Raw genomic sequence first — 23,601 nt, 5'->3', positions numbered from 1 at the left:
ACCTCATTATCTGCCCACCTCTGCCTCCCAAAGTGCTGGTATTACAGGCATGAGCCACTGCGCCTGGCGGACAAACTATTCTTAGAACTCAAAGATCCCTAGTTATAGATATAGATTTAGTCACTAACCTAGACATAGACAAATGCTACTTTCTGATTTTCCTTGCAGCTTGACCAATTTGATTCTTTCTCTCCAACTAGTTGTTTGGTTTTGGTCACCTTCTCTTCTTTAGGCATTAGTTTTCTCATTTATAAAAGAGTTTAAGGTTTTGTATTATTCATACATGGGATTGTATGGTTTCAAGAATATCTTAATGTTCAATATATTTACACAAAATAGCAATATCCAGGAATTTCATGCAATGTTACAAATTCTGAGGACGAACTAGCCATGGACTAATGAATTAATTGGGGTTTTATTTACACTTGCATTGTCTGTTAGAAGTATATTCAAGAATAGCAATGGACCTGGCCCTGGTCCACTCAGAACTCGCATATAGAAAAATCATAGCTGCAATTCAGGCCTGGAGTTCCTACTAACCAATGATTCATTGTTCTTGACAAAGAATTTCCAAACTCTAATTAGTGAGCCCAATCTATTATTTAGCTATCACCCTATTTAAGATTTACCCCTATAAATCTCAATAATTGCACATGAGAAGTCATGTATATGCTTACATTTCACAGCCTCACAGTGCAGTGCTGGTAGAGCATTTGGAATAGAAACATTTAGAAGTGTCCTGAATCTTTATGACAGATATGCACTGAACTTAATTCAGTCTTTGGAGCACTAAGTAAATCCTCAGTATAAGGACATACATGGTGCAGCAAAGTTATTTGCATCCGAGCTGCCATCCACGTTCTCGTCTATAACTTATAATCAAATTATATGATATAAGCCCTAACCTTGTCATCTTGAAATTATTTTAACTCATGACTAGAGTTAGCACACAGTTTACCACTCAGATTGACATATTTATACCCACATACATATTTCCCTCCTAAATATTTCTTACAATTGTCTGCAATTGTTTCAGAAAACATATATTATTTTGTTCATATAATTCCTGCCTACTGTGTTGCTGTTTTTCTAGACAACTACTTTTAAACAATTAGCTAGAGTAATTCCATTGTTCTTAACAAGACTTCATTTGCAATCAAGAACAGCACTGTGAATAAAACCATGAGCAAGTCTTCACAGAATATTTTGCATTTTTGAGACACACAATGGAAGATTAACGACTGTGTCTTAGTGTTTTCCATAGGGCAACTTTCACTTCCTCATTTCTCAAATCATAGATGAGAGGATTGAACATGGGGATCACCATTGTATAAAACACTAAGACCATTTGATTTCCTGTCCTGGATCCATGTTGAGGGGGCAGCAAGTAAGTGTACATAGTTGTTCCATAGTACAGGCTAACAGCAGTCAAGTGGGAGGTACAGGTAGAGAGGGTTTTCTGTTTTCCAGAAACTGAGAGAATTCCCAGGATAGTCATGAGGATAGACATGTAGGAGACAAGGATCACCACAATGGAGATGACCAGGGTGAATCCCCCACAGCCAACCACCAAGATCTGGGTGATCCAGGAATCTGAGCAAACCAGTGCCAACAATGAGGGAATGTCACAGAAGAAGGCGTGAAGGACACCTGGTTGACAGAACAATAGTTGTGCAATGGAAGCTGTCACAGTGACCATCTTAACTAACCCACTAAGGTAGCATCCTACTACCAAGAAAAGACAGTGGCCTCTTAACATAGTAATGCAGTAGAACAGTGGGTGACAGATGACAGTATAGCAGTCATAGGCCATGGAAGCTAAAAAATTGCATTCATCAGAGACAAATATTGTGAATAAGCTCCTTTGGGTTTACAGGAAAAGGAAAGAAACACTGCAGCTTAGAAAACAAATTTGCTAAAGTCTCTGGGATTGTGATGGAAGAGAAACAGACATCAAGGAAGGACTGATTAGAGACAAAAAAGTACATGGGGTGTAGAGGTAGGGGCTGACTCTGATCAGAATCACCAGGCCTAGATTCTCCAAAACAGTGATGATGTAAGCAGTAAGAAAGGCTCCAAATAGCAGAACTTCAAACTGAGACTTATCTGTCATGCCGAGAAGGATGAAGTCAGTCATCATGGGTGAATTTTGCAATGGCACAAGCTGAGAATTATTCTTGAGTAGTTAAAAGTTCTTTAGACATGCTTTAAGCGAGAAAATAAGAGAAAACTGGATGATACGGATAAAATAATACCACACAAAACACATAAATCCACAAAACTCTCCAACCCTGCCTCTCATCTACATTCTTACTTTAAGTAACTTCTCAGATATTATCACCATTTTCCAGGCATAACATTGAAGATGTAAATGCTGAAAGAAAGGGGGACGGTGGGGAAAGGAGGTAAAAAAAAATCAGAAAATAAAGGGAACACAAGGAAGAAAGTAAAAGCCTAGTCTGCAAAAGGTGCTTAATAATATTTATTGAAGGAATGAATAACTGAGGGAGAAAGAAAATGGGCGTGGTCGAGAAGTGTTCTTTACCAAAACAGGACTACAAACTCTTAGAACAAAATCCATGCTATATAATTACATCTCACTCTCTCTCCCTTTTCCAAATCATGTCCAAGGAATTATTGAAAATGAGGTAACAATAGGGTAAAAATATTAACTTATTCTATCTTCGCAGACAGTTCCTCCCTTCAATATTTGTGACATTATTTCTGAAACAGTGGAAGTCACCAACTCACTATTCTTCTTGACCAGTAGAGTGTTTTCCAAGACCTTGATAATAATTTCACTGGTAGATAATTGCAAAAACCAACATGCTCCTAAATGACCGTAAGAAACTGAACTCAAGTTTGAAGGCATCACTTGTATCCTGTGAAAGAGAAACCAAAGAATGACCAAACCTCTCAGAAGTCATGTAGCTCCTGGCTGATCATCACCTGCTGATTCCTCTAACCACGTTTGGGGCCAAGGTAATGCAGCTGCAAAACTGACTGTGAATTCTACAAGGACTTATTGAGCAGACATGTCTGAGCAAAGGACCAGATTGCACAATGGTTGGAGTCAGGTGCCACCGGGGCTAAGTGCATGGTCTCTGTTCTTCTCTCCTATAGTGATAGATTATCTCTGATCCTGGCTTGCTGCCTCATGTAGATGCCCTGAGCGAAGTGCCAGACAAGAGAATGGATGAGTCCACCTCCATTTATAAAATCTAAACTAACTCAGAGCCCCTATGGCTCACTGGATGGACATCAGTAAGTGATGTCTAGAAGGGATTGCTGTATTTGGCTAAAGGTAGATAAGGGGACCTTTGAGTGTCTGACTATTGGTTAAAAGGAAAGTCTTGGAAACAATAGACACTGAGGACTCTAAATGTGGAAAGGAAAGGATTGGAGCAAAGGTTGAATAGGTTCACTAACTAGGTGATGAATTCAATTGAAAGCCAAACCTCCGTGTTACGCAATATACCCATATAACAAAAAATCTGCACATGTTTTTCACATGTACCCCAAAACCTAAAATGCAATAAAAAAAATCTGCATATGTACCCCCCGAATCTAAAATTATTTTTAAAAAGAAAAAAAAGAAAGTCATTGCTGTTTCCATTCACCATAAGACACAAGTTCTTTACTTGGCAGTAGTTAAAATAACCAATTCTGGAGCTATAGGAATCTCTTTGAATCTTGGATCAGGAGATCACTAGCTCTGTAACCTAGGACTTAACCTATTTAAACTTCGATTTACTAATCTGTAAAGTAGGGGCACTAGTAGAACCCATGTCACTGGGCAATTGTGAAGATTGAATGAAGTGTTATAGATAAAGCACTTGGCACATATTAGATGCTCACTGATTTCTACTTTCTCCATTTTTTCATGACCACTCCCATTTACTACTTTTTTTTCTCCCTATTTTACCAAATAGAAACAGAGGAATTATGTGTCTACATTATTATTATTTTAGATGAACAGAAGTGAACCTTTGACAGACTAGCTGAAGTATGCTGAAGTATAATTTCCATGCTCCACTCCCTATTACACACACACACACACACACAGAGGCACAAACACACACACACAGACGTGCACATGCACACATGGAGTTTGGTCAGAACAGATGAAAAGAAGGGTCTTTCACTTGTGATGGTAATTCACTTGTTTTTGCTCTACCCAAACTGTGAGAGTTAACTTCTGCTGCCGCTGCAGCTGCTGCTACTCAAAACAACACCCCACCCAGGAGAACATTCAGCAACTTAAACATTAAATGGAGAGACTCGGGGAGAAAATTCAGGGCTGAATGGAGATGATAGACAGAGAACTGTTTTCAGAGACAAAGACTTGAGTTCTAGTCCTGGTACAAATTTGTATTGTCATTCAGGTATAGAAACGCCACTTAACCTCTTTGAGCCCCATATTTTCTCATCTAGAAAATAGTAAAAAACAATACCTACTATGGCTCTCTTTTAGGGTTGGCATGATAAGATAATGAATGTGAAAGTACTCAGTAAACTCTGAAGGGTGATACAATACACATGGAATGGATCCCTATTATTATTCCATCATGGAAGGTGGGAGAGGGAGGAGGAAGATGGCAAGATGATCATTTTCTGTTGCCTCCTCCAGTTCCTGCTTACAGAGCTGCGCTCTTTGCCTTCCCACTCACCCCCTACACACACATCATCTGCTCTGCCTCTCTACTGTGAAAGTTTCAACCTGGGAGGCTTGAAACAAACAGCTCTAAGCTGTTCACTTATTGTCTCAAAAAAATAGTTTTTAATGTTAGTTTCATGTTCTTGTATCATTTTTAAAATTTCCCATTTTAGGATAACTCTATTTCTTGATGTTCCCATGCTCTGTAGGTATTTAATAAATACTATTTGAATGACTAAGTGACTCTCTATTAGCCCCTAAAACATGATGAAATCTTTTTTATTCAAAATAAGATAGAATTCTTGTTCTTCCCAAAGGAAATAAAGAACAAAATTATGAATTGATGACGGAAATGATTTGATACTCACATTCACACGTGCCACTGCATTCACTAGTGTCAGGATAGCACCCAGAACAGTTTTGTTATCGTTTTGGCTAATGTATCTTGGATGTTTACCTGCTGGAAATAATCAAGCACTCCTATTTGTTGAAGAAGGGACCCTTCATGTTTTAAAAAAAGTGCATTCATGTATTTGTCCCTTGAAACATTTATATTTTCAGTACTGGTTCTTAAAAAATATTGATTACCCCGTTATCAGTTTTTTAGTTATGTAGTTCATTGTGAATCTTCCAAAAATAGCTTAACATTTAAAATGTAAGTAATGGTTCACTTATTTACCTATTCGATAAAATTTCTTGAGTGGTTAATAAGTGTCAGTCTTCCAAAATAGCATCTATTCCTACCCACCCATTTTCAGGTGAAGAAATAAGCAAGTCCAGAGAGGTCAAGGGACTTGTTGAAGATCTCACAGTGAATTAGTGACAGAGCTGGTGTTGGAACCCAAATCTCCTGACCTAATTCAGTGACGTAGCACTATCTCGTTTCTTTCTTAACTTGTTTTCTGAAGTTATTCTGGAGAGAACTCTCACCTTTGGTATATTTATTCTTTCAATATCAGATAAAAGGTCATTCTCTGTCACTGTGTTTGAGGTATATGATCTTGAGCAAATTGCTTGCTCTTTTTGGGTCCTAGTTTCTTCATCAATAAAATGGAGCAGCTAAACTAGGTGGTCTCTGAGGCTCTTTCCAACCATGAGCTCTAATTTCCCATGGCTCTGTGAGTCATACTGTACACAGATCACCGGTTATTCTCAATACCTAATGGAGAGAAGCTGGGAAAGCAAATTTCTGTTGTTCCATGAGTCTATGCTACACAAACCACTCCACCTGTCTCTGCTCTTTCAGCCCTCACTGCATCAGAAATGTCATATTTACTTTTGGTCTCTGTTCAAGGCACTAAAGACCACTGAGGGAAGAGCATGGGAGGGATGTTTTTCAAATTTCCTAACTACCTTAAGGCAGAAAGAACATGGTCAAAGATCTGGTCGAAGCATCCAGGCACATCCTAATAGTATGAGTGGGCAAATTGCTCAATCTTTTTGCCATCAGTTTGCTTATCTAAAATGGAAATAATGTTGCCTAATTTACATGATTATTTTGATGATTAAATAAGAAAAAATACATAAAGTGCTTAACAGATACCTAGGTGCTTAATAAATATTGCCTTTGTTGCTCCTTAAAAGTCCATTTTTATTGTATGATTCAACTTAGATAAAATATTCAGAAATAGACAAATCTATAGAAAGAGAAAGCAGATTAGTGCTTACCAGGGTCTTGAAGAGTGGTACAGGAATGGGTGGCACGGAATTTCTTTTTCAGGTGATGAAAATGTTCTAAAATTGGTTATGATGGTTACACACCACTGAATATACCAAAAACTATTGAAATACATACTTTTTTTTTTTTGAGATGGAGTCTCACTCTGTTGCCCAGGCTAGAGTGCAGTGGCGTGATCTCGGCTCACTGCAACCTCTACCTCCTGGGTTCAAATGATTCTCCTGCCTCAGCCTCCTGAGTAGCTGAGATTACAGGTGCCCACCACTATGCCAACTAATTTTTGTATTTTCAGTAGAGATGGAATTTCGCCAAGTTGACCAGGCTGATCTCAAACTCCTGATCTCAAGTGATACACCCACCTCGGCCTTCCAGAGTGCTAGGATTACAGGGGTGAGCCACCACGCCTGGCCTGAATTGCATACTTTGGATGTGTGAATTGTATGGTATTTAAATTGTATGTCAATAAAGCTGTTAATAAATAAGAGTCACGATGATTTTTGGGGGCAAAAAGATTCATTATAGATCGGTCATCCTTGGATACATCTAATCTTTCTACTGACCTACAGCAGAGATCTGGTAAGAACTGAATGAGATTATCAATTTAAGAGTACTTTGAAAAATTTAACCGTGACAAAAGAAATGTATTCAGATGCTAAAATCATAATTGGAGAAACAAAGAAAGATATGAATAAATGGACACACAGTACTCCTGCTGGGCAAAGCTAAAACGGTGAGAAAGACAATACTCTTTAGTTAATGTACAGACTTAATGCAATCTAAAAATTCTACAGGATACTTTACAGATCTTGACAAATTTATAGTGAAATTCACCTGGAAGAATAAAAAGACAAAGATGCCAAAATATATTATTTTATGTAATGATGGTAGATGCCCTCTCAGATTTCAAACTTTATTACAAAGCCACACATATACAAAGCCTGTTTGGCATTGGGTCAAAAACAAAGATTGATCAAGGAAATAGTATATTTTAGAGAAAAATAGCCAAACTCTTATTTAAAAAAAAAACTTTTCTGGTAGATGAAAACACACACATAAAGAGAGCAAAAACAAATAAATGTTACTGGGAAAATTAGTAAGAAAAGTTAAGCTGGATATGTAGTATGTATAAGCTGTGAAACTAGAAAAACAAAACAGCATTGTCTCTCTAGCTATTGTGGCCATTGAAAAAATGAGGTGTCATCAAAGCCAGAATGATGTGCTCAGAACTAGGATGGTGGGTTCAAATATATGACTAAAAGTCTTTTGCACGCTGTACTATAGTAAAATGAAGATCAAAAAAAGAAATAATCAAAAGGGAAAAATATGCAGTGAGCAGAACTTTTATTATGCTGGTGCAAAAATAATTGCAGTTTTTGCCATAAAAGTAATGGCAAAAACTGCAATTAGTTTTGCACCAGCCTAATAAAACACACTAGTCAAAACAAATAAATAATAAAACGTATAAGATCAATGTGTGAAGCTTACTTGATAAGTTCTCATGGTCAAAGAGAATGGATAACATGCACAGTAGAGAACACACTGAGTATATAATTACATAACAAAACATATGACTTCAGCCAAATACAAATTAAAACACAAAGCTTTCCCCAACTTGGTAGTCATGTATATAAAAAAGACAACTGTTTGTTAGGAAACAGGTCACCACGTAAATTGTTACTGGCAATGTTCATTTCCAGAACATACTATAACAATTTGCTCAGGTAATTTCATTTAGAAATATGCTTCCAAAGATATACAATAAATGAAAATAAATTGTGCAAAAATGTTCATTATGTTGATATTTAAATAATATTCTACTGTATACATATATCTGCAAATCACCATGTTATATGCTTAGGGGATTCAATTATGTATAAGGCACTGCAATCACTGTCCTCATGGAACCTATAATATAACAGGGAAGGCAATTGTATGTTTAGCTTTTTCTTTCATGGAAATAAAGGCAAAGTACTACAGGAACAAAGAATAGGGACTGCTTTTATTCCTGGGGAGTGGATCAGAGTAGGCATGGGGAGAAGAAAGATTTCAAGGAGTTGGTAGCACTAAACATCAGCCTTGAAAGATGAGTAGAATTTGATAAACGATGAGAGTGCTTAAAAGAGAAAAGGGCATTCTATGAAAACTTCCAAATACCCAATAAATGGGGGATGGATAAACACATTTTTGGATATTAACAGGCAAAATTTCTATGTAATCACCAGAAACCAACCAAAAGAAATATATTTGTGAACTAACTTCAAGGCACATAAAACCATGTCTGTACATTAAAAAGGTTAGGCAGGCACTCAGCATGCTGGATATCCACAATGTTTGATTCAGTAAGGTTGCTCAAGTTGCACAATTTTAAAAAGTCAACAACACTATATAAAGGTGAGTGCTAAGTCAAACTTACAGGCATTTGCTCTGATCTTTCTCTGGGATTAAACTCTCAGGGTCAGAAGGGCTGTGAGGACTGGGTTCCTGCAATGTCTTCAGAAAGTAAGAGGGTAGTTGTTTGTGGCTACTGCAGGGGGCTGTATTCTGTGCTTCCTCCACTCTTATATCTCACAGGAACACAGGTTATCTGCTTGATGTGTCACTGTCTCCCCCCACTCCCACCACACCTTCAGCGTCCCTCCCCCTCACACCCTAGCCCACTAAATCCTCTTCTATTTCAACAAAACAATCACAATGCCTAGTTTTCCAAATCCCTGAGTAACGGTACAGGAGTTAGGAGGGCTCAGAACGTCTGTCTTGTTTTACTAAGTCTACTGACGGGGAAAAAGAACAGCACCTGGGATTGGGAACCTTAGTTTATGTAAGCTTGGAATTCATCAGCTCTGATTTCTGCCTGCTACATTCTTACCCAAATTGATTGTGTGTTCCCTCTGCAAACATGAAATAGAAATATGAAAAGCAATTTAGAGTTACTCAAAGAAAAACTTGTCTCTCTGTCTGAAGTTTTTTAAGTTATAGGTCCCAGGCAGACACATCAAAATAGACCAGTTTTTCACTGAGAGCCACAAAATCAGTGGCTCTCAGTGAAAAGGCCCATTCCATTGTTCATGCCTCCTCCACTCTTTGTGGGACTTCAACAAATTGCACAAGGCTACTATACTCATCCACAATTTCTTGCTATTTTTTTAAGGAGAACTTCAGCATTTCACCTATCTCCCCTGATTATTTCTCCTGGAAAGACTGAGGCATTTAGCTTCTTGGACTTCTCTCAGTATAAATGGCCACTCATGGGCCAATTGTGTGGTGTTCAAGACAAATAATATACACCATGTAATAAAGAATCATTCCTCCCTGAGGGAATCTGAGGCTAATTGAAAGGTTACTGTGTAATAGGCTCCCTTTTCTTAATCATATCTTGTGTTTGTGCAAATGTTTAAAAAAATCCTCCCATCAATTTATTTTTATCTAAATGCCACTCAACCCTATTATGATAATTTTATTGTCCTAACATCCCTGTGAAATCAGTAAATCAGTGATGGAACAAACAGATCTGCATTGATTCGAATCAGGCACTGTGTTCAGGTTCCCAAATTAGAAGGAGCAGTGGTCAGATTGTCTGAAGAGATGGAACCTGGCCGTGGCACTAACTAGCTGTCTGACCATTAGCTAATAACACCCCCTTTCTGGTCCGCAGTTTCCTCTTTTGTAAGGCAAGAGATTGGAGAGCCAATTTGCAGAGGTTTTTTTCCACTTCTAAGATTCAATGAGTCAAAGTTTGGAGACTTATTTCAGAGACAACCAGCTATGCACAAAAGGTAGTATTACAAAGTAGAAAATATATTGGCTTTGTAGCAAAAATACTTGGGCCTGAATCTTGGATTTACCACTAACTAGTAGTGCTACTTTGGCTGAGTAATCCTCACCTTTCCTCTATAAAATGGAAATAGAAATCCCTTATATGCTTATTGTGATGATTAAATAAGAAAATATAGGTAAAGCAAATGGCACGTGATGAATTGTCAATAAATGGTAGCCACACTTAACTGCTTCATAGGCCAACACACTGGAACATTCTCTCCAGAACATATTTGTACATTTCTTATCTATAAATAATCTTTCTATATCTAAAAATAAAATGGATCTTCTCCATGTTTTCAGTTAGAGAATGGAATAACAAGGGTGTAATTACTATATTAACAAGTTGATATTACCTATAAGGAAAATGAAGTTTATGACTAGTCCAAAGTCATACAGGGAGTTAACAACAGAGCTGTCTAGAATCTAGGTCATCAAATCACCAGGATGGTATATTTTACACACCCAACTGATACTCTTTCCAATAGGCCATATTGCTATTAACAGTTGTGGTTAATAGCACAGTCTGCTATTAACAGACAAAAATAATAATTATTTTTATATACTGTATTACTTAGCTAAGTGTATCAAGAAGAGAAAAACAGAATACTGGAAATCCAAGTAACTCAAGCTAAAACACTTTTTCTAAATTTCAGTACAAAATAACTAAACAAAAACATTTGAGTGATTGAGGGAACACCAGGACAAATGAATATTACTATTTGTCTCGCCATCTACCTTTGTCTCCCTTCAAGTTAATCTGATCGTCTGAATGAAGGGTAGCACTGACTGGCCAGAATCCTACAAAGTAATCCTTAATACTGTTATATCTCCTTCTACTTCACCTATTCTATTACCTTAATTTAACCAAATCCTTCTAATTCTATCTTCTAAATTCCTCTTGATTCTGGTCAATTCTTTGTACCCCACTTTAACACGTCATAATCTTTTCTCACCTGGACTACTACAAGAACCCGTTAACTCATCTCCATTTGGTTGTTGTTATACCTGAAAATCAATTATGTATAGCTAGTTGATCTTTTTAGAGGAAAACAAGAATATGTACTGAAACTCGAAATTTTATGTAGTATATTTGTGTAACTTATCTTGTACACCTTTTTTCTTTGAGTCGCTAATTATTCCATTTTTATTTGACTAATTTGCTATATGTGTATTTCTGGGTTTTTTTCCACAAAAGCTATCAGATGTTATGACTACAGATACATTTTTTTCAAAATAATAAAATATGCAAGATTAATTTATTCAAAAATACTTACTGGTTATCTATCATGTCCTAGATGCTAGGGATGTATAGTCAACAAGACAGACAATATCCCTGTTCTCATAAACATGTATACTGGTGGACAGTGACAGATAATTAGCAAACATATAAATAAATAACACAAGGGCAATGCTATAATAAAAATGTTAAATACCATGACGAAAAATAAATAAGGCTTTGTAGTTAAAGAGAATGAACCAGGCACTCATGTTTATCTATAAATGACATAAAATAATTATTTTAGTGTCATAAAACCATGAGGAAAAAGGAAAACAGGAAGGAGTATGAGATAGCAATAGAAAGTCAAAAGAGCAAATAGCAGCTGATTAGCAGGTATAATAAACTGGAATTTTAAACCAGCATTGAGGAAATTAAGAACAATTTGCACCAAGGAAGCATCAGGAACCTCTGTAAGTAAGGGTGAAAGTAGAGCTGAAAACAGAGGCATTGGTCGAAAGATGGTTTAAGAACCAATAGGCCTCCAATTCCCCTCTTCATTATTCACAGCTGGTCATTTCCCTAGGTACTTCTCTCTTACAGAAGAGTAGAGATTTAGTCTCTGATAAATAAAATACAGAGTGTTAGGACTGGGTGTCTCATACAAAGCTGGCTGTGAGATAAAGTGAACATCTAGCTATATACTACATATTGAGATCACCAATCATCTTTTCTTAAATGGCTCCCAAAAACCTAGAACCAAGGTCTGTATTTCCCACAAGGAAAAGTGGAAGATTATTTACTGGGAGAATTCGAGCAACCTTATAGTAAATTATGTAAAAATAATCAGAAGATCACCAAAGGAAGAGATTCAGCCAAATCATCCCATAGTGACACTTACCATGACAAAAACTTTTAATCAGCTTTTTTTGTGTCCCATTCAAACATAACCAAACATCTAAGGATTCCCAGATGTGATTTTTAAAAATACTATGATGAGAAGAAGACAAGGAAAGAAAACAATTTAAGGAAAGAGATTTCAGTGAAATGATCACTTAAAAATCATTAAGATTATCAGAAATATAGAAGAAGATATTGTAGTCATTTAAAAAAACAGTATACTATTAAAAATGAACATTAAATAAAAGAACTCTTAGATATTTTAAGTGATACCAGAAATGAAATTTCACTAGAAATAGTGGAAAATGAAGTTGAAATTTTTTGGAAAAACCAGACAAAAGAGACAAAAACATTAAAAATAAGAAATAAAATATTTTTAAAATTGGAGGATCAAACCAAGAGGTCCAACATAGAAACTGTAGGTTTTCATGAAAGAGAAGAGAGCAAATGCAGGGGACAAAATCATGAAATAAATCAATCAGAAAAATCTCAGAACTGAAGAAATGGTTTCTAGATTAAAAGGGAAATTGAGTTCCTAGCAAAATTGATAAAAGTTGACCCACACTAACACACCATATTTAAACTTCAGAACACTGGACACCAAGCGAAGATTATATTTGAATGATGGAAACTGGGCAGATAGGCAAAGGCAAGTAAGGGCCAAAGATGACCATAATTGCATTGAGAATGTGTACCACTACTATATATAACCCATCAAAGTTTGCCTGCTTTACTCTAAAAGGACATTCAGTATTTAAAGGCTTCTCTCTATTTGCACTGTTCCATCTTAGTCCAATCCACTATTAATCATCTTTCTTTTGGATTACTACAAGGGCCTGTAACTGGGCTCTCTACCTCCACTCTGGTTCCCTGTAGCACATTCCCCAGACAGCAGCCAAAAGTGTAAATTGCAAAGTGTCAATCAGACCCTTTCTCTCTTCTTCTTAATCTCCCAATGGCTTTTCATGTCATCCATAATTAAATCTAAATTCTTCACACTGCCTCCGGACTGTCCATAATATGACCCTTCACTGTCTTTTGACCTCATTATTAGTCTTTTTCACTACTTTTAGCCACACTGATCTTCTTCATGTTTTATGTGCATGCCCAGCACATTTACAACTCAGGGCTTTTGCACCTGTAAGTCTTTTCCTTAAGATCTTTTCATGGCTATCTCCTTCTCATCACCTAGGTCTCAGCTCATTTGTCACTTTCTCAGAGAAAAATTTCCTAATCAGCTTATCTAAAGTATTCACTGAGAGTTCTAGCAGGGGTTTCAAAATAGCTAACTAGAGGCATCTTGTGCTCATCTCCTCCACTAAGAAGAAGCAAAATAATGAGTAAATTCTCTCATTTTCAAGTAGATCATCCAAGAGAGAATGCTGGAATTCAAAAGAAAATTGACAGGAAACACCTAAAGCAAGGCAGCCTGCTCAACTGAGGTTGGCTGAAAGCCTAGAGATACTCCCCATTGTGTGGAAAGAGTAAGGAGGGACCCCTAGCAGATAACATTCCCACTGTGAACTCCTGAAATCCTAGCCACAGAAAAACCCCTAGACTTTCACGGGCCTGAAATTAACATAGGGAGTTGCCTGGAGACAACATGATGGCATTGTTTTAGGGAATGAGCTTGTTATGGGTCCCACAGTCACCCCAGGTCCTAAGCAGCTACAGCAAGGAACCTTTTTCAGAGTGCAGTCTCTTTAATAATTGGTGCTGTGAAAATTGGATTGCCATATGCAGAAGAATAAAACTGGACCTCTATCTTTCACCTCATATAAAAATCAACTCAAGATGAATTAAAGACTTTTATTAGTCCATCTTGTGTTGCTATAAAGGAACACTTGAGACTAGATAATGTACAAAAAAAGGTTTATTTGGCTCCCAGTTCTGCAGACTGTACAAGCATGGCACCAGCAACTGCTCAGCTTCTGGTGGGGCTTCAGGAAACTTTTACTCATAGCAGAAGGTGATGCGGGGAGCAGGCAGGTCACATGGATCGTCTCCATGATTCAAACACCTTCTATTCGGCCCCACCTCTAACACTGGGGATCACATTTCAACATGAGATCTGGAGGAGACAAACATCTCCACTATATCAAGACTTAGGTGTAAGACCTGAAACTATAAAACTATGAGATGAGAACATAGGGAAAACACTTCAGGAAGTTACCCTATATAGGATAAAAAGGGGAGGAGACTTCAGTTCCGGGAGCTGCCCAACCCTTTCCCTGAATACTTGTGAATAATCCACTCCTTCTTTAGCATGTAGTCACCAAATAACTATAAATATATTCAGTTGAGGAGCCCATGCCACTGCTCTGCCTATGGAGTAGCAATTCTTTTATTCCTTTACTTTCTTAATAAACTTGCTTTAACTTAAAACACACACACACACACACACACACACACACACACACTTCAGGACATTGGTCTAGGCAAACATTTTATGCCTAAGACCTCAAAAAGCACAAAAATCAAAACCAAAAATAGACAAATGGAACTACATTAAAATCAAAAGCTTCTGCACCGCAAAGGAAACAATCAACAGGGTGAGGAGACAATCTGTTGAATGAGAAAATATTTGCAAACTATCCATCTGACAAGCAGCTAGCATCCAGAATATACAAGGAACTCAAACAACTCAACAAGATTAAAACAAATAACCCCACTAAAAAGTGGGCAAATCACAAGAATAATTTCTCAAAAGAATACATATAAATGGACGACAGGTATATAACAATGTTCAACGTCACTAATCATCAGGAAAATGCAAATCAAAACCACAATGAGATATCATGATACACCAGTTAGCATGGCTATTACTATTATTGTTATTATTATTGAGACAGAGTCTCGCTCTGTCACCAGGCTGGAGTGCAGTGGCACAAGTTCGACTCACTGCAACCTCCACCCCCCAGGTTCAAACAGTTCTCTGCCTCAGCCTCCCCAGTAGCTGGGATTACAGGCGCCTGCCACCACTCCTGGTTAAATTTTTTTTTAAGTGATGGAGTTCCTACTTTTTTTTAATTTGTACTTTAAGTTCTGGGGTACATGTGCAGATCTTGCAGGATTGTTGCATAGGTACACACATGTCATGGTGGTTTGCTGCCTCCATCCCCCCATCGCCTACATCAGACATTTATCCCAATGTTATCCCTCCCCAAGCTCCCCATTGCCCACTTTCCCTACCCAGTCCCCCACCTTCCAACAACCCCAGTGTGACGTTCCCCTCCCTGTGTCTATGTGCTCTCATTGTTCAACACCCGCCTGTGAATGAGAACATGTGGTGTTCGGTTTTCTGTTCTCGTGTCAGTTTGCTGAGAATGATGGTTTCCAGATTCATCCATGTTCCTACAAAGGACATGAACTCATCCTTTTTTATGGCTACATAGTATTCCATGGTGTATATGTGCCACATTTTCTTTGTCCAGTCTATCATTGATGGGCATTTAGGTTGGTAATTTTTTGCATTTTTAGTAAAGACAGGGTTTCACCATCTTGGCCAGGCTGGTCTTAAACTACTGATCTTGTGATCCACTTGCCTAGGCCTCCCAAAGTGCTGGCATTATGAGGGTGAGGCGCTACGCCTGACCCTAGAATGGCTATTATTAAAAAGACAAAAAATAACAGATGCTGGTGAGGAAAATGGAACTTATACAACCTTGGTGGGAATGTAAACTAATATAACCATTATGGAAGACAATACAATTTCTCAAAAAACTCAAAATAGAATCACCATACAATCCAGCAATCCGACTAATAAGTATTTATCCAAAGGAAAAGAAATTAGTATATCAAAGGGATACCTACACTTGCACGTTTATTGCAGCTAGTAGCAAAAACACAGAGTCCACTACTGCAATTGCAGTGGTACCACCCTAACAACGCTCGGATTGGGGAAGGAACCAAAGGCCTAGTCAATACATTGGCACCTCCAGCATTTTGTTGCCACCATATGGAGAGAAGTCCAGTCCCTTTTCATTGGGAACCCCCACCTCCCACTCCACCACTCAGGTCCCCTGGCTCATCACCACAGAACTGTCGTCCCAACCATAGCTGAGCATACTGACTGGTAGTAGCCTGGAGGTTTCCTAGGGAGAGGTTTTCAGAGGCATCCAACAGCCCCTCTGCCACTGCCATAGCAGCATTTCTTTCCCTGCTGCAGTCAGTCTGGGAAAGAAACAAAGAGCCTGGGGGTTACACCTGAGCATCTAGCACACCACAGTCACCATATGAAGAGGAGACCAATCTCGCCTCCTTGTGAGCCTTCAACACCCTACTCCCCAACAAGCTAGGCCATCAGTGCAGCTACCCGACCCCACTCACTGAACACTCCCAGTAACTGTGGCTCCATGTTTCTTAGAGATGGAGCTCCTAGGGGACACAAAAACCTGTCTGCCATTGCCTCTGCAGTGGTACTGCCCCTACTGCTCTCAGACACTGTTCAAAAAAAGATATACATGCAGCCAACAATCATATGACAAAAAGCTCAACATCACTCATCATTAGAGAAATGCAAATCAAAACCACAAGGAGATACCATCTCAGATCAGTCAGAATGACTATTGTTAAAAAGTCAAAAAATGACAGACACTGGCGAGGTTGCAGAGAAAAGGGAACACTAGCTGGGCATGGTGACTCACGTCTGTAATCCCAGCACTTTGGGAGGCTGAGGCAAGTGGATCACTGGAGGTTGGAGCTCTAGACCAGCCAACATGGCAAAACCCCATCTCTACTAAAAATACAAAAATTTACCTGGGCATTGTGGTGGGCGCCTGTAATCCCAGCTACTCAAGAGACTGAGGCAGGAGAATCGCTTGAACCCAGGAGGAGGAGGTTGCAGTGAGCTGAGATCACACCACTGCACTCTAGCCTGGATGACAGAGTGAGAAAGAAAAGAAAAGAAAGAACAAAAAGAAAATAGGAAAGGAAAAGGAGGAGAGAAAGAGAGAGAAAGAGAAAAGGAAGGAAGGAAAGAAAGAAAGAAAGAAAGAAAGAAAGAAAGAAAGAAAGAAAGAAGGAAGAAAGGAAGAAGAGAGAAAGACAGAGGGAGGTAACGGGAGCACTTACACACTGCTGGTGGGAGTGTAAATTAGTTCAGCCACCGTAGAGAGCAGTTTGGAGATTTCTCAAAGAACTTAAAGCAGAACTACCATTCAACCCAGCAATCCTATTACTGGGTATATACCCAAAGGAATATAAACCATTCTACCATAAAGACACATGCATGTGTATGTTTTTTGCAGCACTATTCATAATAGCAAAGACATGGAATCAACCTAAATGCCCATCAATAGTAGATTGAATGAGAAAATGTGATACATATATACCATGGAATCAATGTAAATGCCTATCAATGACAGATTAGACAAAGAAAATGTGGTATGTATACACCATGGAATTCTATGTATCCATAACAAAGAACGAGATCATGTCTTTTGTGGGAACATAAACGGAGCTGGAGGCCATCATCCTTAGCAAACTAATGCAGGAACAGAAAACCAAGTATCACATGTTCTCCCTTATAAGTGGAAGCTAAATGTTGAGAACCCATGGGCACAAAGAAGGGAATAACAGACACTGGGAATTACTTGAGGGTGGAGGGTGGGAGGAGGGAGAGAAGCAGAAAAAATAACTATTGGATACTAGGCTTAGCACCAGGATGCTGAAATAATCTGTACAACAAACACCCATGATGCAAGTTTACGTATATAACAAAACTGCATATGTACCCCTGAACCTAAAATTAAAAAATTAAAAACAATGTCACAGAGTCAACCTAAGTGCCTGTAAATGGATGGATGAATGAATAAAGAAAACATGACGTATACACAAAATGTAATACTATTAGGCCATTCAAAAGAATGAAATCATGGCATTTGTAGCAACATGGATGGAACTGAAGATCATTATGTTAAGTGAAATAAGCCATACAGAAAAAGACAAATATTGCTTACATGGGGATTATAAAGCTTATCTCATGGAGATAAACAATAGAATCATAGATATCAGAGGCTGGAAACAGTGTGTGCATTGGAGGGGGGATGGAGATTTGGTCAATGTTTACAAACATACAATTAATTAGATAAAACAAATAAGTTCTAATGCTTGATAGGTGAGTAGGGTGACTATAGTTAGCAACAATGTATCGTATTTTTCAAAGTAGCTGGAAGAGAGGGCTTGATTGTTCCCAACACATAGAAATGATAAACACTATGGTGATAGATAACCCAAATACCCTGACTTGATCATTACACAGTCTATGCATGTAACGAATATTCACTATACGGAATTAATAACTTGGATTGCCTCTGCAAGAGACCCCTGGAGATACAGACTCTCTTGGATTCCCAAGAACATTCAGATTGGTGATAATGGATTTCCTTTCCTTACAGGTCATATGACAGGCCTTGTTAGGGAAGGAGTAATTGTCTTAGTCTACTTAGTTGGGCTAACATAACAAAAATACCATAGATGGGTAGTTTAAACATGATAAATCTAGTTTCGCAGAGCTCAGGAGAGTGGAAGTCCAAGATCAAGTTGCTAGCATGATTGGTTTCTGGTGAGGGTTCTCTTAATGGCTTGCAGATTATCATCTGCCTTCTCATTATGTCCTCACCTGGTTGTGGGGTAGGAGGGAGAAGAGAGGGCTCTCTAGTTTCTCTTCTTATAAGGGCACTAATTCCATCATGAGTGCCTCACCCTCGTGACCTCATCTAAGCCTAAACAAAGATTCCAATCTCCAAATACAATCATTTGTGAGGTTAGGGCTTCAACATTTGAATTTGAGGAAACACAATTCAGCCCACAGCAGTAAGGAAACTTACAGAGGAAAGTGGCAACATGGCAGGCAGGATTATTAGGGGATGCAATTGACTGAATAGAGGTCCTAATCACATTTTCCTCTAGATTTGTATATCTGTGGAGCTCACTGAAGAACTCTTATGTTTCCAGTTTTTCAATTCCCAGCACTCCCTTCTCCATCCTACTACCCTTCCAAACTACTCTGTGATAAATCAAGGATTATCATATTCTAAAGTGTTCCAATGGGATTAAGTTCCATAAACAGGGAAGGAATTTCTTACGTTTAATAGATAAGAAATCTAATACCCATCGTAGGGAAGTAATATGCTCATAGTCTCACTATGGAACACTTTAGAATATAATAATCCTTGATTTTCAAGCCAGATTTGAGACACATAGTTCTTATCTTGCAGTAGAAAGCTTTTCCTTCTGAGTAGTTGGATATTTTCTGAATAGACCCAGGCCTCAGGTTGGTTATGAGATAATTCAACAGAGATTTATAGGCTGCTGAAATGCTGGGTCACTCTAACTCATACTCTGTACTTCACTGTTATTTCCATCTTTCTGGATACTGTACCCCAGTAACTGAAAATTAGAACCCCCTACCTCTGTCCACCAACCTCCAAACATCATTAGGGAAGAAGCACACTGTGTACTTGTTCCCTTGGCACCTCAGGTGGCAAAATTTTATCCTTTCTCAAGCCAATTAAAAGTTTGCAAGCACTTTGTTCCCCTGCCAGCTGTCTTTAAGAACAGCATGCTCCCTAAATCCCACATCACCATAAATATTACTTAACATAGATCAATAATTCCATATCGCATGTGAAAATATCAAGATTACTACTGAGATTGAAACATTGATTAGAAAAGAGCCCCAATAATTTCCTGATTATGGAGCAATTATGGATGTGGAAACTGTCACCTTCCTAAAACTCAAGTCCTCCAGGAAGGCTTTTAGGATTAAAAACCCACCCAACATTGACTACTCAATTGCTCCACTTTGCTTTCTATTGTTTGCCCTTGTTCAGTTGTTGCCTTTGAAAACACAATTTTGGGATGCAAAATTGCCAATGTGCATGTGTATGCTCTTTCCAACTAACTTGTGTGTTCCATATAGCTGTTTCTGAATATAGTCTTGACTGCCTGTGCTTTATGTGTTCTAAATTTCATTTTCATACATCTCTTTTCACTGATATAATAATCAGAAGTTGTGGGGAAGCATAAGAACTAAGGGTTGACAAAATGTAGCTCATGCACCAAATATCACATGCTGAATAGTAAAATGTGATGATTCTGCAACACTGAGAGTTAAATGGTTTAACTTTGATGTCCAAATATCTCACTTCTAAGTACTCTTTAATATTCCCCCATATCCCAGCTTCTCCCTTATGTTGCTGCCAACAAAACCTTAACAAAGGGATCATTAAGGTGTGACCTCAGAATGAAGGAAAATGTAATTCTTCTCAAGAACATCTGCATGTAAGAACTCTTATAGGAGATGATAAGCAATGAACTTGGTACCTGAGGTTGGATGGAACAGGGATGCTGTAAGTAAAATGGCCTTGCTCTTCCCCTCTTCCCAGCACTTCCTATCATTTCTGTTAAGGATGTTGGTGGGAGAAGAAGAGAAAAAAGTAAGAAGGGGCATCACTGGACCCTTTGGCTTCCCTCTGCCAACTGGGTGAGAATTGGGGAAGAGAGGAGACCTAAAGATTGCTTCTCTCACTTCATTTCTTTTTCCCTAATCCTGAAGAAGAATCGCAATATTGTCCCCTTCTCCCATTAATGAAGCAATGAATAAGTGGATAGCCTGGTGGCCCACCTCAGAGAGGTTGCCAATGAAACCATAAGGATTGGCTTCAATTTAGCTGACAAGCTGTTAAATGTTTCTAGCGTTTTTCACAAACTTTTATTAGACAGATTACTTAAAGCTATTTTATCCTTTTTCTCCCTATTTTCCCATTTCTTCACCTCAAACAACAGTGCATCTCCACCACCATCTCCAGGTGACCTCTCTTAGCTAAACACTCTTCTGTAATAAGCCCCTTACTCATTGGAGGAATATAATTTTATTGTCATGAACTCTCTTAGCTGGAAATTGGGAAACTTCATGAATTATATATCAAAATACATATATAAAATGCACTGTGTTCATTGAAAGTAAATTGTACTATTTCTACCTACCTTCAAGTCGTATGCAATCATGTTTCTGCCACAGCATGCATAAATGTACCCAACTGGAAATCATGGAATTGTCAAATATCAGAGTGGGAAGGGAATATAGAGATAATTTAGTCTAACCCTCTCATTTTACAGAGGACAAGGCGAATAACCAGAGAGAGGACTTTACAAAAGTCACTCAGGTAGTTCATAACAGAAGTGAAACTAAAACCATGGGCATGTTTATGATTCTCTGTGTCAAAACAAACGTGTATTCAACCAAGAACTCAAGAACTTCCAAATGAGGAAGCACCAATATTTTCAAAGCAACAATGATGTCATTCGTCATGTTTGAACGTCCCTTTTCCTTTCTGCACTGTTTTGCTGCTTGTTGTCAATTCCCAGGACACTTCCCTTCCCCTGCCTCCAAACAGCCCCCACAAATGAGCAATTCCTAAATGCATTTGCCATGACGTATGCAAACGCTGCCACTCAGAGAAAAGGTCAGTGTCAGTATCCTCTGTTTCCAAATATGCCTCTTTTTAAAAAATCAGGCATAGCAATACTGAATACCAACTGCCTAAAGATTCACAAATCTCCTCTAGAAAGTCCAGAGCTCCTAAAGAAATGGCAAATCCAATGAAAGTTGTAATGTGATTTACCAAGCTGAAAAAGGAACACAAAAGGGGCATGAACAGACACAATTTTTCTACTGGCCTGGGGAATTGTGCTGACGCGTCTGCAAGAGTCAGACATGATGCCTCATTCCTCTGTCTTTATACTCAGCCATCTCTCTAGTGTCTTAGAATGTTAAGCAGGTCCCAGACATGCTCTCTGGTCACGAGACACAGGGAGTCAGGTCGCTAGGGAGCCTCCGAAGAGAGAAGTGAAAACACAAAGGAAAAAAACAATTATTTATAGCCATTTTGCTTTGTATTTCTGATGTTAGTCCTTTTCTGGTACTTCTCAGTCTGCTCTGAATTCTGAATTTTCCACAACACAGAATAATACTTGCTGTTTTTCTCAGATGCTACCAGACATTATTAATCAGATGGTTAACACAGAATTTCACATCATGAACACATCTTGCTACTCTTACCTTCCACCACTCTCTTCTGTGCTATAGCCACACTGGACAACTCTAAGTTCCTGCATACATCTTGTACTTTGAGGCCTCAAAATTTCTACCACTGTATCTTTACAAATGATTTTTTGAATTTCAGAATGCCCCAACTCCCTTATCATTCTTCAAGACTCAGTTCAAAAGTCCTTTCCTCCTAAAGTCTTCCATGATTCCCCACTGCCACCCCAGATTAATTCTTCTATATATAATTTCTATTCTCCTATTAATTAAATTATTTATAAATTATTGAGTACCAACTATTTTTCAGGCACTGTGGTAAGCATTGGGGATACAGCAGAAGAAAGACATGGTGCCTATCCTCATACAATTTACAAAATAGTAGAAAAGATAAGTAGTTGACATAAATATTTTTTCTAAGAGATGTATAGGTGGCTATGGGAGGTCACTGCAAAGGATCTAACCCGGTCTTGAGAGGTCAGGGAAAGTATACTTAAAGATGGAATATTTAAATTAAGACCTAAAATCAGAACATGATTTAGCTGATGAGGAGTTATTGCCTTCCAGACAGAGAATATAGGCATAGGAAAAAACAGTGAGGAAAGAAGAGACTTGAGGCTCTTGAGGAAACCAAAAGAAGGAGAAAGTAGCACAACATAAGGATTCAGAAGAAGACCAGGCTTTACAGGCTTCCTTAATAATTCAAGACCTTTCGATTATTAAAAACTCAAAAACAATAGATGCTGGGGAGGTTGTGCAGAAAAAGGAACACTTTTAGACTGCTGGTGGGAGTGTAAATAAGTTCAACCACTGTGAAAGATAGTGTAGCGATTCCTCAAAGCCCTGGAGGCAGAAATACCATTTGACCCAGCAACCCCATTACTGGGTATGCCCAAAGGAATATAAATCATTCTATTATAAAGATACATGTGCGTGTATGTTCAATGCAGCACTGTTCACAGTAGCAACGACATGGAATCAACGTAAATGCTCATCAATGATAGACTGGATAAAGAAAATGTGGTATATATACACCTTGGAATACTATGCAGCCATAAAAAGGAGTAAGATCATGTTCTTTGCAGGGACATGGATGGAGTTGGAAGCCATTATCTTCAGTAAACTAATGCAGGAACAGAAAATCAAACACCACATGTTCTCAGTTCTGAGTGGGAAATGAACAATGAGAATGCATGGACACAGGGAGGGGAACAACACATGCTGGGGCCTGTGGGAGGAGTGAGGGGAGGGACAGCACCAGGAAGAATAGCTAATGGATGCTGGGC

General features: G+C 38.4%; 1 pseudogene; it reads right to left on the bottom strand.

Annotated features, from left to right (window-relative positions):
• Positions 1-1,234: 1,234 nt before the first annotated feature.
• Positions 1,235-22,389, bottom strand: LOC105721608 (olfactory receptor 5J3-like; annotated as a pseudogene).
• Between the last annotated feature and the right edge of the window lie 1,212 nt (positions 22,390-23,601).

This window comes from Aotus nancymaae, unplaced genomic scaffold, assembly GCF_030222135.1.
Source record: "Aotus nancymaae isolate 86718 unplaced genomic scaffold, 86718_ANA_hifiasm-v0.15.2.pri h1tg000004l, whole genome shotgun sequence".
NCBI classification, from domain to species: Eukaryota; Metazoa; Chordata; class Mammalia; order Primates; family Aotidae; genus Aotus; species Aotus nancymaae.
The sequence above is the reverse complement of the archived record's forward strand: the minus strand, read 5'-3'. Positions and strand labels throughout refer to the sequence as shown.